Source organism: Juglans regia, chromosome 14 (assembly GCF_001411555.2).
Source record: "Juglans regia cultivar Chandler chromosome 14, Walnut 2.0, whole genome shotgun sequence".
NCBI lineage: Eukaryota > Viridiplantae > Streptophyta > Magnoliopsida > Fagales > Juglandaceae > Juglans > Juglans regia.
This window is the reverse complement of record NC_049914.1, coordinates 10,664,187-10,680,908: the sequence shown is the minus strand read 5'-3', so window position 1 is coordinate 10,680,908 and position 16,722 is coordinate 10,664,187.

Below are 16,722 nucleotides of genomic sequence, written 5' to 3'. Positions count from 1 at the left end.
AATATAAAAAGATTATGTTTAATAGAATAGAAAAATATAAGAAATGAGATATAAGAAGTTTTTTAAAATTAAATAAAATTTTAAAAAATATTATTTCTATCTAAAATTTAGATAAAAAGTATAAGAAAGCGAATGGAAATGGAAATGCTCTTACTTGTGGTCATAAGTCTTCCACTGTTATTATCTCCAACACCTGGATTAGGATAAGTTTGGGAATGAGATGAGAATTTTGTATTTTTAAAATTTAAAAGTGAGATAAAAATTTTGTATTTTATTTAAAAGTTTAAAATATTATATTTTAATATGATTATTGTGTTGAGATTTTAAAAAATTAAATTAAAATTAAAAAAAATTAAATTATTTATTATATTTTATATATAAATTTAAAAAATATACAATAATAAAATAAAATTAAATGATAATTTTGTATCTCTTCCAGATTTAGGGCAGGATTTCAAGTGCATTTTTTATACTTTCCCCGAGAGAGGTGCCCCCTGTTGTCAACTTGGGTCTCTATAAATATTAAATACCGGCTTTTTCCTTCCCATCCCTTCACATACTTCATTAAAAAAAAAAAAAAACTCCTTTAGCGAAATCCCAAGCCGGGCAACCCCCAGCCCCGGCCCCCAGCCCCAACTCCTCTCTCTCTCTCTCTCTCTTCCCCAACATCTCCTTCTCACAATCTTCCTTATCTCAAGCTTCTTCTTTCAATCCTGTAATCAGAACCTCCTATTCTTTTCTTTTTCTTCTTCTTTCCTTGCTCTGCTTGTCCCCTGCTCTGTTTTTTCAGACCACCCGCGTCTTTAAGCCCATGGCAAACGTTTCTTCCAACACCGAGCAGAAGAAAAGCACAAGCTTTCCCCCCAGGAGAGGCCAGGTAAAAGCTCAGATTTTTGAGAGCTTGGCCAAGAAGGTTGTCTCCACGGTCTCTAAGGTGGGAGAAGCATTGGGAATGAACAGAGGAGATGACGGCAATGGTGGAAACTCCGCATCTTCAACTCCACCTCCAAGTTCCTACAACTCCGATGTTAATTCTGACATCTCCTAGAGATGATGATCATGCCAAGCTAGTGGATAAACACCATCGTGGTAAAACTATCTTATCTCAATTCTCTGGTGAATTGAGCTTGTCCACGCTTTTTCTGTCCTTTTTAACTTAGTATGTCGTGTAGAGGCTTTGTGTTTCTGTTATTTTAGATACAGAACAAAGCTTCTATGGTGTTTTAAGGCACATCTTTAGATCGTCTTCTATGGGGTTTTGAAGATTGTGGGAATAAGATCATGTTGGGTATAACCTGCAGGACTCGTATTTTAGGGAGTTTCTGTCTGGCCATAGTTTATCAAGCTTTATTTGTAATTCAGTTCGTTGTGGGTAAGATCTCAGTTCTAATACATGTTGTAGAAAAAGAAAAGCAAAAAAAAGAAAAAAAGAAAAAAAGAAAAAAAAGACAGAACCCCTCTTCCGTTCGTCGGTCTTTCAGGTTTTAGAGCAAAGATGATGCAATTGGAAGAGGTAGTTTGCGTTTGAGGCGTTTTGCCTTTGTGTATTGGATTGTAATAGTTACTATTTGGTGACAATATATATTTATGTTTGTGTGTATTTTTTTGTTGGGATTTGATGCATTTTGTTAGATCATGATTCGCAGGTTGTCTAATTTCCAACGTTTTCGTATGTTTCCATCGTTAAATATTGGAAACTTTCGCAATATCTTGGTTCATGCGGCTTTTTAAATGCTTAGTTTAATGTGTTGGTCCATATTTAGATTTGGGTATTGTAAAAAAAAACAATTATTTTAGTGTAAAAATCAATTGATTAGTAAATAATTCAATTTAATTAAGAATAAATCTATTCAAAAATTTTTAGATCACATACTATTTATAAAGATAAATTATAAAATTTAAATTTTATAAATTAAATTATATGTAAAAATGTTAAAATAGTAATACTTTTTAATTAAATGCAAGGAAAAATGTTAAAGAAGACAGTAACAAGGAAATTAAAGGCACGGTCCCACATTCCACGCTTGGCTAGGTTTGCACACGAGACGGCCAATCCTGATGATGGACGTTAGTGTCACTCGCGGATAAAAGTGCTTTGTTTTTTCTTCGTTGACTTTGGCGGCTCAGCCGACACATCCTAAATACGCTGCCATTCAAATGATAAAGTCTATGGAAATTCTGGTGACGAGGGTAGGGTAGGCAGGGATGGTTTGAGTTTCTATTGAAAAGTATTTAGGATCGGTTACAACTCATCCTGGACTGCACCCAATTCCCAATTTTGCTTAAAAAAAAAAAAAAAAAAAAAATTTGTTCAGAAAAGCCCCCAAAACTCAGAAGCTCTTTTTGTCTTTCTACACAACAAGCTAAAAAAGAGGAGGCAAATGAAAAATTAAGCTCAAAATTGAAGATTTGCAATTTTTATGCTATATATAGTCAAGTAACAGGATGATGAATATAATTTTTTTTTCTTTTTAATAGCCTTTAAAAAAAGAGTAATTAGACATTAAAGAACAAAATAACATACAATAAGATAGTTGGAAAGCTTCAATCTTATTTAATGAGTCCTGATAAAATTAATTAAGATAACGATTGATATGGTTGCACTACAAAAATAGACAACCTTTTTTAATTATATGGTTGCCAACTGTCACGTCTTAATTCTTATGTACCTATATGGTGTGTGCAGTGACCATGACTCTGAACAAAGTTTACTATTTCAATGACCAATGACCATTAAAACTTAATATTTCTAAGTATATCATTTTGTTTGGCCTTTATGTGTTGCTAATGTCGTGTTTCGCACATATTTAGGTTAGGTTTCGACAATTTTGATTTTGAAAACTGGACCTGCAAGAGATAGGAAAGAAGACAACTTGGAGAGAGCGGCCTTGGGTCTGAGGAGCCTCCGATGTCAAAGTCAATAAATTTTCTTAAAATTCTGTAAATAAATAAGAGAGTTAAGGAATCAGAGAGCATTTTCTCATATTTGGGACTTATTATTTATACCATAAGTATGGGAGGATAAATTGTGTCTACCCCTACAAAGTCCGTATCTTTTGTACTGGTCCTTTTGTCAAAGCGTTTTAATGCGGCGTGACTTTGTGTCGATATCGTTAATGTGGCATGTAGCTCGAGTAGCAGTGTCATTAATGCGGTGTGGTTCTTTGATTCCCCCCATCTCGCTAGAGTCCTTTATGGTTCGTTGATGCCTCTTTTATCAAAGGATTAAGAGTCTCCCGTATATTACGCCAACTATACAGACAAGCACTCAAGAGTTGGTCTATTCGAGGGGTCTCTAGGTCAGCGAATCTCATCTCCTGTATCACGTTCTCTCATACAGATTGTGTCCAGAAGAGGCTACCTATGGGCCGAGTTGGAGTCTCTACTTGTTCTGAGTTGGGTCCTTAGCTCCTATTCCCTTAATTGGAAACTCTTAAGCCCATTGGAACAGGGGAAAATCTCCTTACATGTGTAATTATTAAAAGCTCAATAAGAAGAATAAATTGCACGGAAGGATTTTAAGATGGATTAGAGTTTGGGTTATATACAAATAAAATTTTATTGGATGTATTCAATTTGAAAACTGAATGAGTAATATTATTTTAAATGAAGAAATAAGTTGACCTTTTTTTTTTTTTTTAATCAATCTTCCAATATTATTAATTCACTTTTTAATATGATGTATTCAGTGAAGTTTTAAGAGGATGTAAGTCAAATTCTAACTATTAAGAGTGAATCTAGATACAACGATAGTTAATCACAAAAAATACTTAAAAGAGAAAGTAATTCATTGGCTTAAATAGGTGCCGGTAATAATCATTTATCCTACACAAAATGCATTCATACCAGGTAGACTTATAACCAACAACATCATAGTGGCTTTTGAAGTTCTACATCCCATGAAAACAAGGCAGAAAGGATCTAAAGGTAGTATAGCTCTAAATGTCTACCTGATTTTCCGAATGTCTTAATTCAAAAAACTCATTCCGGATTACTTTTCATCAATTTCTGGAATTGAAAACTAGACCTCAGAGCATATTTGAGTGATAAATTTATGTCTTTCCTAATACACGCTTTAGGCAAACAATTCTAGAAATGTGCTTGAAAGTTTCTAATTACCAAGTTTCTTGCTTTTTAATGGGAAGAGATGACACGACAAGGTTTTTTTTTTTTTTTTTTTAACGAAAAACCACTTCAAGATAAGGTCCTAAAGATCCATTTCTACGGAATAAATTCTAGTTCTGTGCACTATATCTTTAAAAGTTTCTCATACATGAAATTAAATAAGTCATGGCTTCGCAAATGGTGTGACTCCAAAAAAATTGTTTACACCTGTGTAGTATCAAATATCGACCTGAAGGAGCTGACGTCACGTTATTTGTGATGTTATTTTGGTTCTTATTTGTTACTTAGAAAGCAAGTTATTTATATAAAATAAAAAATAAATTCCATGCATACGTCAAATAATATGCGAGGAAAAAAAAAAAGAAAAAAGAAAAAAATTAATTACTTCCTCTCACAACCTAAACCCACTAGTCAAATAGTAGACGTAGCCGCCATGAGATTATGAGAAATGATAAAAAGCTGACACCCTACACATAGAATGCTCCACAGAGCCTCTGAAACAAACAATTAAGTGCAGACAAAACCTCGAATCGAGTCTTTGTCTTTTGTTTTTATATTCCGGCACCAAAACTTTCTCAGTGTGGTCATCTTTTCTTCCTAAATTTTTTTTTTTTCCCACGACTCAAACAAAGAGTAGGAAAACTGAAGTTTTCAGATCAAGAATTTGGGTTTTTAACTTTTCTTTTCTTTCGATTGTGTAAAGACTAAAGAGATGAAAAATGCACAGGAGAGTAGAGGAAAAAAATGGTGAAATGAGCTTGCAGTGTGTGAACACTGAACATAATTTATTTTGGTATTTTGTAAAATGCTGAGGCTGTGAGAGATAGGTTGTGTTTGGATGTTAAAATGAGTTGAGTTGAGTTGAGTTGAGATGATAAAATATTATTAAAATATTATTTTTTAATATTATTATTATTTTAAAATTTGAAAAAATTAAATTATTTATTATATTTTATATTAAAATTTAAAAAAATTATAATTATAAATTAAGATGAGTTAAAAATATTTAACTAACCAAAGGAAGCCGGAGAGTTGATCTCCAGCAAATTAAACATCTGAAAAGGTGCATCTTTTTTTTTTTTATCTTTTTTTTCAAAGTTTCTTTCTCTCAATCTTTGGAAAAGGTGCAAGTTTCAATCATTCATTTGTGGGCGGCTCGACCCCATCAACAGATACGATTAGTACTATTTGGATCATTCAAGACTCAACTCAATCACCCTCTCCTTGGTCAATGAAAAGTTCCCTTCTGGTCGCTTCTATGCATACATGCTTTCTTTTCTGAAAATATAATTATACTTTTTTCTAAAAATTGTTTTTGTGAATCGAAAAAAAAATAATAACCTGGATGCTTAGCTAACTCCAAATTTCGCCTGGTTTTTGTTTAGATGTCAATTTCATTCTTATGCAGCAACTAATAAATCTCATCTCCTCATATTTAATTTCTTCACAATATATATATATATATATAATATAAGAGCTTCCAGTACGACTCTAATCTTTTTCTTTATTATATATAGCAATAATTAGCTTAATCGACATGCACCATGTATATTCTTCCACATAAATTTTGTCATTCGTTTATTTTCACAAATAAAATGAGATGTTATTGTATTTTGACATATCGACCATATATACAAGTGGCAATATTACAATCTCCCTTCATTAAATTTTCTTCTCGACACCAACAAAAATAGTATAGAATACAATTTAGCAGGCAAAGAATTAATACTCATTAATTTGTATTAATCAAAGAGAATGAATTATTTATTGTGGGTATCACACAACTGTTCTAATTATCATAAAGTTTTATTATTTATAAATCGATAAGAAAATACATAACTTACTGTGAAATTAATTACTATAGCGCGCGCTTTTTTCTCCAACACGATCTTCCTTCAACTTTACCAAACATGATTTTAAATTATTTGTGTATTTTTAATTAAAGTCAAAGTCTTCTAGAGATGAGGCGTACTCACCGTCCCATAAGTTTTTCTTGGTGGGAGGCAGAGTGGATCGAAACCTGCATGCATGTGGCGGCCTACGTGGACTACGAACAGAAAGACGTTACATACATCAGTGTACGTACACAATTTCCGATGTAAGATGATGTATGTGCACATATACAAAAGTATGTAACATATGCATATCATGTGTTGCATATCTATAGACAAACAGTAATAACAATCCCTGCCTACCCTACCCTCGTCACCAGAAATTCCGTAGAGACAGTTATCATTTGAATGAAAGGCACGTATTTAGGATTTGTCGGCTTAGCACTTTTCTCCGCAAGTGACTCTAACGTCCATCATCAGGATTGGCCGTCTCGTGTGTAAAAGCATGGAATGTGGGACCGTGCCTTTAATTTCCTTGTTACTGTCTTCTTTAACATTTTTCCCTGCATTTAATTAAAAGGTATTACTATTTTAAAATTTGTACATATAATTTAATTTATAAAATTTAAATTTTTATAATTTATCTTTATAAATAGTATGTGATCTAAAAAGTCTTGAATAGATTTATTCTTAATTAAATTGAATTATTTACTAATCAATTGATTTTTAAACTAAAATAAATTTTTTTTTTACAATACCCAAATCTCAATATGGACCAACACATTAAACTAAGCATTTAAAAAGCTGCATGAACCAAGATATTGGGAAAGTTTCCAATATTTAACGATGGAAACATACGAAAACGTTGGAAATTAGACAACCTGCGAATCATGATCTAACAAAATGCATCAAATCCCAACAAAAAAATACACACAAACATAAATATATACTGTCACCAAATAGTAACTATTACAATCCAATACACAAAGGCAAAACGCCTCAAACGCAAACTACCTCTTCCAATTGCATCATCTTTGCTCTAAAACCTGACAGACCGACGAACGGAAGAGGGGTTCTGTCTTTTTTCTTTTTTTTGCTTTTCTTTTTCTACAACATGTATTAGAACTGAGATCTTACCCACAACGAACTGAATTACAAATAAAGCTTGATAAACTATGGCCAGACAGAAACTCCCTAAGATACGAGTCCTGCAGGTTATACCCAACATGATCTTATTCTCACAATCTTTAAAACCCCATAGAAGACGATCTAAAGATGTGCCTTAAAACACCATAGAAGCTTTGTTCTGTATCTAAAATCACAGAAACACAAAGCCTCTACACGATATACTAAGTTAAAAAGGACAGAAAAAGCGTGGACAAGCTCAATTCACCAGAGAATTGAGATAAGATAGTTTTACCACGATGGTGTTTATCCACTAGCTTGGCATGATCATCATCTCTAGGAAATGTCAGAATTAACATCGGAGTTGTAGGAACTTGGAGGTGGAGTTGAAGATGCAGAGTTTCCACCATTGCCGTCATCTCCTCTTTTCATTCCCAATGCTTCTCCCACCTTAGAGACAGTGGAGACAACCTTCTTGGCCAAGCTCTTAAAAATCTGAGCTTTTACCTGACCTCTCCTGGGGGTAAAGCTTGTGCTTTTCTTCTGCTCGGTGTTGGAAGAAACGTTTGCCATGGGCTTAAAGACGCGGGTGGTCTGAAAAAACAGAGCAGGGGACAAGCAGGGCAAGGAAAGAAGAAGAAAAAGAAAAGAATAGGAGTTCTGATTACAGGATTGAAAGAAGAAGCTTGAGATAAGGAAGATGGTGAGAAGGAGATGTTGGGGAAGAGAGAGAGAGAGAGAGAGAGGAGTTGGGGCTGGGGGCCGGGGCCGGGGCTGGGGGTTGCCCGGCTTGGGATTTCGCTAAAGGAGCTCTGTTTTTTCTTTTAATGGAGGATGTGAAGAGATGGGAAGGAAAAAGCCGGTATTTATAGAGACCCAAGTTGACATCAGGGGGCACCTCTCTCGGGGAAAGTATAAAAAATGCACTTGAAATCCTGCCCTAATTCAGAATGATGAGACATAAAATTTAAAAATATGTTTTGATGCAATGTTTTTTATATATAAAATATAATAAATAATTTAATTTTTTTAAATTCTAATATAATAATAATATTAAAATATAATATTTTAAACTTTTAGATAAAATATATCACTCCCAAACCTGCCCTACTCCAGGTGTTGGAGATAATAACAGTGGAAGACTTATGACCACAAGTAAGAGCATTTTCATTCCTTTTTTTATACTTTTTTCTAAATTTTAGATAGAAATTATATTTTTTATAAAAAAAATCTTAAATTTTATTTCATTTTAAAAACCTCTTACGTCTCATTTTTTATATTTTTCTATTCTATTAACAAAATCTTTTTATATTTTATATTTATTATTATTTCTACATTTTATTTCTACATTTATAATTACTTCCTATAAAAAATATATATAAAAGGTTATTTAAGAAATGAACAATAGCTTTCCAAATATAAAAAACTAATTCTAAACCTTTACCTTAAAATGGGAAACTGGATGGATTGCGTATTTTTAAAAAAAAACCTCAAATACAAATTCTATGATTTAAAGGAAAACATATTTCTAGTGTAGAAGCGGCACTCCTTTGAGTCATGTGGGCCGAAAAAGTGCCCGAAAAAACAAGGGCCCCACCGGCTCTTAGGGATGGATCATGGAAAATTCTGTCGAGAGACTCAAGACTCAGCAAGAAAGAGCAGTGTGAACAATTGGAATTTTGGTGCTCTTCTGAGTGCTTCTGGGTTGAGTAATGCTACATACAGTCGTGGAATGCGTAAATATTGTGCAGTCGCTTTGAAAAAGAGTGGGGTCTATTATTAAAAAATTAATTTCTTTTCATGTGAGTCCCTTATTTATTCACTTTTTTCAAAACGACTGTACGGTGACTGCACGCTCACGACTGCAAATATCATTTCTCTTCTGAATTTTTAAGTTTAGGTTTTGCCTTTTGGTATATGCAACAGAATATAAAGATACCGATACAAACAAAAATTAGTTTATCTAAGTTTGTAGATGCCAATCAAAGTGATATGCGTTAATACAAATACAAGTTTTTTTTTTTTTTTTTCATATAGCTTTCACAAATTCATATGCACAATAACTAATTAAAATGATATATAATTTAACAAAATTTTAATTTACTAATTGTTGATATGATTTTATGAAAATATATAAGATTTTAATAATTTATTAAGATTTTAATAGATTATACTAGGAAAACACTATTCATATTTATAATTTTATTTACATAATTATACGTGCTGATGTATAAACTATTCGGAAGGATAAAAATTTTAAAATTCAAAACTTAAATTATAAAAACACTGACAAAATGAAACTTTTAACATATAATATTGTGATAGGGTCATGCTAGGGCCACCGATAGTGGATCCCGATAATTCCTTTCGATAAGTGCAAAATTTATTTTTTTATTTTGTATTTTTTTCCAAACATTTCTTTAAATATCTTTAAACATTTAAAAAAAGAAAAAATTCACAAACTCATTTTAAAACATCTATTTAACAATTAAGTAAAAAATATATAAATAAAATAAAATAAAATATCAATCAGTAACTTTTATCTTTCCATATGAGTTAGTTAAACTTAGGCATGTTTGAATTTAGAGATGAGTTAAAATGATTTTAATTTTTAAATGAGTTAAATAAAATATTATTTTTAATATTATTATTATTTAAAAATTTAAAAATTTTAATTAATTTATTTTATTTTGTATAAAAATTTTAAAAAATTATAATAATGAGATATGATAAATTGAAATGAATCAGAGTGAATTCCCAATCCAAACAATGCCTTCAAGATTATGATTGCACTTCCAAACACTAAGGTCCAATCGTATCCATTTCACCAAACTTATACTTTGTAAGCATTTTGTCTTTGACCACTCATCACTCATGTACTAGTCGTTGGAATCTACAATTTTTTATTCCACCTATGAGCTGGAGAACTGCATGCAATGCATGATTGATTGACGAGAACACTGAAATATTTTGAAAAGATTGGGACAATCATGTATCCAACTTTAGGGTGAGTTTGGTTGTCAAACTCATCTCAACTCATCTCAACTCATCATTACAACTTTTTCAAAGTCTAATACAAAATATAATAAACAATTCAACTTTTTCAAATCTCAAAATAATAATAATATTAAAAAATAATATTCTAACAATATTTTATCATCTCAACTCAACTCAACTCAACTCACTTCAACATCCAAACACAACCTTAATGTATTCGCTATTCCAAGATGAAAAATTTTACCCAATCATGTATCCAACTTTAATGCTCTAAGATTGTGATTATATGAATGAGTATTCACATTAGCTTGATCAAATGGAAAAGTCAACAACACCTTATATTAGATTGACCAAATCTAAAATAAGATAGACTTTTTCTACAGTGATTGGTCAAAGATGAAAAAGTATAATTGATTCACCAAACATTAAAATATTAATTTCTCACTCCAAGCAAACATTAAAATATTAGTTTCTCACCCCAAACAAAAATACTATTTGGTTTGTAATTAAGAAATTTAGATAGAATTTTGGATGAGTTTAATCAAATATTTTTTGTTATTAGCATTAAATGACTTTTGAAAATATGATTTTTATAATAATAATTTAATTAGAATATAATTATTATTAATATTAAATTGGTAGAATTATAAAATGTGATACAAATAAATTAAATAAAAAATTATTAATTTAAGAATATTTTATTATTATATAGAGAGTGAATGTCTAATCCAATATAGAAATTGGATTTAAATAGAATAGGCAAATATAAAAAGGTATGATATTAGTTAAATTTTGAATATATATTTGACCAAGCCAATAAGGATTACTATGCTCTTCCAAGATTTGGGATTTTTTTATCCACCTGAACTAGGGGTGCTACCCGCCCCCTTCGGGGCAGGGGCACCCCTCCCCCGCATGGACGGGGCATTGATTTTTTTTTCCCTGAGATGAAGATGGGGCAGATGAGCATAGACCGGTCATTAGGATTGGGCATATGTATAATTGTATATTGAGAATATAAAAGCTAAAATAAAACCAAGCAAAATAATTAGATACTAAAATATGATATAAAATTATAAATACAAAAAATAAAAATAAAAATAAAGGATAAATTGTGCAAACCATGGCAATTGTAGGTCCAATACAAAGTCATACTGCATCGGAGGTAGCCGTAGACGTCGTCTCATGTATCACTATAATAATAAAATTTGAAATTAAATTAATGAATACTAATTAAATGAAAATAAATAAATTAATAAGAAATTATAAAATAAAATTAAAATAAATACCAGATCCAGGCTGATCACCACCCTCCTCCTCGACGTCGGCCTCCTCATACTTAAGAACATCCAAAACATGAATTGAAGTTCTCCTCTTGATCCAATTCTGCGTGCAAATCAAAGCCTCCACAGTGGTAGGAGCTAATGAACTTCGAAATGAATCCAATACACGCCCTTCGATGCTAAAGGCCAACTCCGAGGCTACGGTGCTAACATGGATGGCCAAAAGACTGCGGGCTATCTTTCTAAGGATGAGATACTTCACGGCATTCACCTTCCACCAACTTATTATATCGAAATCTTGTGAAAATGGTATTACCTCTACTGCTAAGTATCTGTCTATCTTTGACTGAGCCTCTACATAACTCTGCATCAAGGGGGTCTGCTCAAACCTCTCACCCCAAACCAATCTACGTCTTTTCCCACTATCGACTTCTTGAACCGGTGTGGGGGTAGGTGTAGGTGCCGCAATATTACCACCATGCAGGACTGTAAACTCATCAAATAATCTACAAAGGGTTTCCCGAACCCTTCCTGCAATAATCTCCTCCCATGCTTGTCCGTACACAAGACCCAATCCAAATACTATGTCATCCACCTTAAAATAGGTTATACAAGTTGTAAAAAAAATGAAATAGAAATACCCAATTAAAATGGGTTATAAAAGTTGTAAAAAAAAAATGAAAAACCCAATTAATTAGGGTATTTTAGAGTTTTGATTATTTAGGATTGCAATCCGAAACTTTAATATAATTTAGGGGTTTCAAGGATTGAAACCCTACCAAAAATAATCTTGAAACCCCTAAATTAATGAGGGGTTTCGGATTGGAACCCTAAATAGAGTTTTAATTTGAAACCCTAAATTAATTTAGGGTTTCGGATTTTCAAAAAAAGTGAAAAGCATAAGCCAATCATGACAGAGGACAGATTCACACACGAACACAGAATCAACACACTGTACAATCAAGTGAACCACATGCACAATCAGTGAACCACATGCATAATCAAGTGTCCATAGCACACAATTCACAAAATCCCATCCTCCATCTCATATTAAACCTCATCCTTCCTCCAATTTCCATTTCATAAAATAAATATCACAACAAATTGTAGTAGATGATGAGTTTCTTACCTTCGGCGATAGAGGTGAAGACGGGGAGTCACGGAAGGCTACGACGACGGAGATGCTGCGAGACACAGAGAGCGGCAAGCGCAGAGAGTGAGCGATGGAGCGAGTCTCCGCCGAGACACAGGTGAAAAAAGAACCGTTTCACCATTGATGAAACGGCGTCGTTTCGTAATGGATGTATTTAAAAAAATAACCCATGTTTCATGCTTGGTTTTTTTTAAATACTTATAAATATATATATATATATATATATATATATAACGGGGCGGGGGTTGCCCCTATCCCGCCCAGCCCCCGTCATGGGGGTCAGATGCGGGCAGGGCCACCGCATCTGACGGACGGGGGGCTCCGCCCTGTTAACCGGGGGCGGAGCAACAGTGGGGCGGGGCTGCCCACCCCTAACCTGGACTATTTTATAATTTTTTATAATTATTTTACTATTCATTTTTAAACAATTATATCATTCTATTAAAAATAAGGATTTTATTACTCAATCGAGAATTCCGACTGATAATTTGTACCATCACTATAATTGTAATTTTTTTCTTTCAAATATTTTCTTAATATGTTTAAACATTTAAAAAATACATAAATTCAATAATACTCACTTCCTTAACTATTAAGAAATTTTTTTTTAAAAAAAATGGGTACAAATCATTGGTACAATTGATCAGTTCAAAAAGCATTTACCTAAAAATAATTTTTTTTTAAATTGCAAAATTACCTTCCATTTCATTTCATGTAGAGTTGTAAAAAAGTTGTAAAATTATTGTAAGATTATCATTTTCTTTTTACAAAGTTGGTTTTATTTTTCTTGGATTTTTTTAGAAGACAAATACTTTATGCACGACACTTTTTCATGATATTTAATATAATTATGTTTTAAATAAGAGATAATTTTATACAATAACTTATAAAAGTATAATCACTTTATAAAAATACACTTATTTTAAAATATTATTATAAAATATATTATAAAATGTGACGTGCTTATATCATTTCTCTAAGAAAAATGATAATATAACTATCAAATATGTTTATCAAATATGTTCACTCATATATATTTTATTAATAGTTAAGGAAGTGATTATTAGTGAATTTATATTTATATATTTTAATAATTAAAAATGTTTAAAAAATGCTCATAAAAATGAAATAAAAATAAAAATAATTTATTTGTACTAATGTACGTGTACATTTGATAGATACATCTTATATATAATAGGCACCTGGCATTGTCATTATTCTCGTGGACCAGCATTACAGTAGTGGCCACTGGGTGAGTGGGAAACGTAGAAATAGGAAGACCGGAGATGATGATGCATGCCCTACAGTACTGTACGCATTTAGCACCGTCCCAATATGTACCCAACTGATCATCTGTACTACTCACCCGGTCCAGCTTGTGCCAGGCAGGCAGGCTGGCCAACTCATTGTACTAATGACTCTTACGCAGAGTCAGTACGTGACGGAGGGGTGTAATCGGTCCGGTTCGGTCCGGTTTTGGATAAAATCTAGGATCGAACCGGTATGTACCGATTTTATATTTTTCAAAACCGATTACGCACCGGTTATCCTCCTAAACCGGTACTTCCGGTTTTACCGGTTTCCGGTCCGGTCCGGTCCGGTTTTCCGGTTTTTTAAAAATATAAATTTCACAATTTGTCATTAAAAATTTGTTTATAAAAAAAAAAAATTGATTTTAAAAAAACTGTTTTATACTTTTATTAATATATTAGACTATATAATAGTATTAATATTAGACTATTGGTATAGTTATAAGTTATATATTAGTATTAGTTATAAACTTTTAGTGATTTAGTATTAACATTTTATGTAATAATTTATAAATTATAATAAGAAATTATTTCATATATGAATATATATGTTATATATAAAATTTCACATAAAAATTTATAATTATACATTATATATAAAACTTATATATATTAATATTTAATATATATAAAATATTTTGTATAAAACTTATATATAAAAATATTATTTTTTATTTTTTTTAATCAACCGGTCCGGTCCGGTTCGGTCCGGTCCAAAAAATTCCGGAACCGGAACCGGACCGGAACCGGCCGGTTTTTACGTTTTAAAAACCGGTTCCGGACTGGACCGGTTCAAAACCGGTAAAACCGGTCCGGTTCGGTCCGGTCTGGTCCGATTTTCCGGTTTTCCGGTTTGAGTTTACACCCCTAAGTGTACGTCCATGTTGTAATCATCATTCATTTTGTTTCGATTTGAACAAAATTTATATTTACTAGCGGTGATGATTTTATTTACAATTAATTAATTTTAATAAAATAATTATTTATAATTAAAATGAATTAATTTTAATTACAAATAATCTTTTTGTCACAAATAAATAGTTACAAATACCATTTTTTTTTTGTAGCGCGGCCCGCTTGAGCGACAAGCATTACATGGCTCTTTGGTTGAAAATAGTGCATGAGTTTTATGGTTTCAAGCCAATTTTATTCTGTGAAAAAGAAAAATAAGTCAATCGATGCACCCGACTACAATCATAATTTTCGCAAGTAGATATAATTCATGTGAAGCACATATTTTGTGATCTCTCACAACATGGGTAAAGGTAGGGTTACAACTCATTTACTACATATTTATTATTTATAATGTATTTATTATTATTTTTAAGTATTTTTTTAGCATCTTTAATCATTAAAAAAATTAAAAAATATATAATTTTACCATTAATCATTTCCTTAAGCATTAAGTAAAATAAAAAATTAAAAAAAAAATTAAATACAAAAAGAGTAGTAAATGAGTAGTAAGAATGTAGTAATCCTATCATTTTTCATTTAGGATGCATCATTTTCCTTTAGACAACTATATTTTATAGAATCAAACTCGACATTTTTTAATTTTTTGGCTTTGAAAAGTATCATTTTAGTTGAACTTCATTTGTATATATATTTTTTTCATATTTTATTTAATCTATTCGCTTAATAATATGAAACACTTCAAACAAATGTCCCAACACAGATTCTGGACTCCACCCAATTCCCAATTTTGCTTAAAAATAATAATAAAAAAACCATAATTTTGTTCAGAAAAGCCCCCAAAACTCACAAGCTCTTTTTGTCTTTCTACACTACAAGCTAAAGAAGAGGAGGCAAATGAAAAATTAAGCACAAAATTGAAGATTTGCAGTTTTTATGCTACATATTGTCAAGTAACAGGATGATTAATATAATTTTTTTTTTCCTTTTAGTAGCCTTTAAAAAAAGTGTAATTAGTCATTAAAGAACAGAATGACATGCAATAAGATAGTTGGAAAGCTTCAATCTTATTTAATGAGTCCTGATAAAATTAATTAAGATAACGATTGATATGGTTGCACAACAAAAATAGACAACTTTTTTTTAATTATAAATGTAACACGTATATATCTTACTTTTTGCCAACTGTCACGTCTTAATTCTTATATACCTATATGATGTGTGCAGTGATGTGTGCAGTGATGTGTGCAGTGACCATGACTCTTTAATATTTCAATGACCAATGACCATTAAAATTTAATATTTTTAAGTATATCATTTCGTCTGGCCTTTATGTGTTGCTAACGTCGTGTTTCGTATACTTTTGAGTTAGGTTTTGACAGTTCAGATCTTAAGAATTTGAACCTGCAAAAGATAGAAAAGAATACAACTTGGAGAGAGCGGCCTTGTTGTCGGAGAATTTCCGATGTCAAAATCAATAATTTTTCTTGAAAGTTTATAAATAAGTGTGACAGTTTAGGGATTAGAGAGTATTTTCTCATACTTGGAGCTTATTATTTATACCATAACTCTGGGTGGACAAATCGTCTCTACCCAACGAAGTCTGTGTCTTTCGTACTGTTCCTTTCGTCAAAATATTTTAATGCGGCGTGGCTCTGCATCGAAGTCATTAATGTGGCATGTAGCTCGAGTAGCAGTACCATTAATGCAATATGGTTCTTCGATTTCCTCCATCCCACTAGCGTCCTTGATGGTTTGTTGATGCCCCTCTTATAAGATAATCAAGGGTCTCCTGTATATTACGCCCACTACACAGACAATCATTCAAGAGTTGGTCACTATTCAAGGGGTCTCCAGGTCAGCAAGTCTCATCCCCTGCATCACGTTCTCTAATACAGATTGCGTCCAGAAGAGCCTACCCATGGGCCGGATTGGAGACTCTACTTGTTCTGAGTTGTGCCCTTAGTTCATATTCCCTTAGTTGG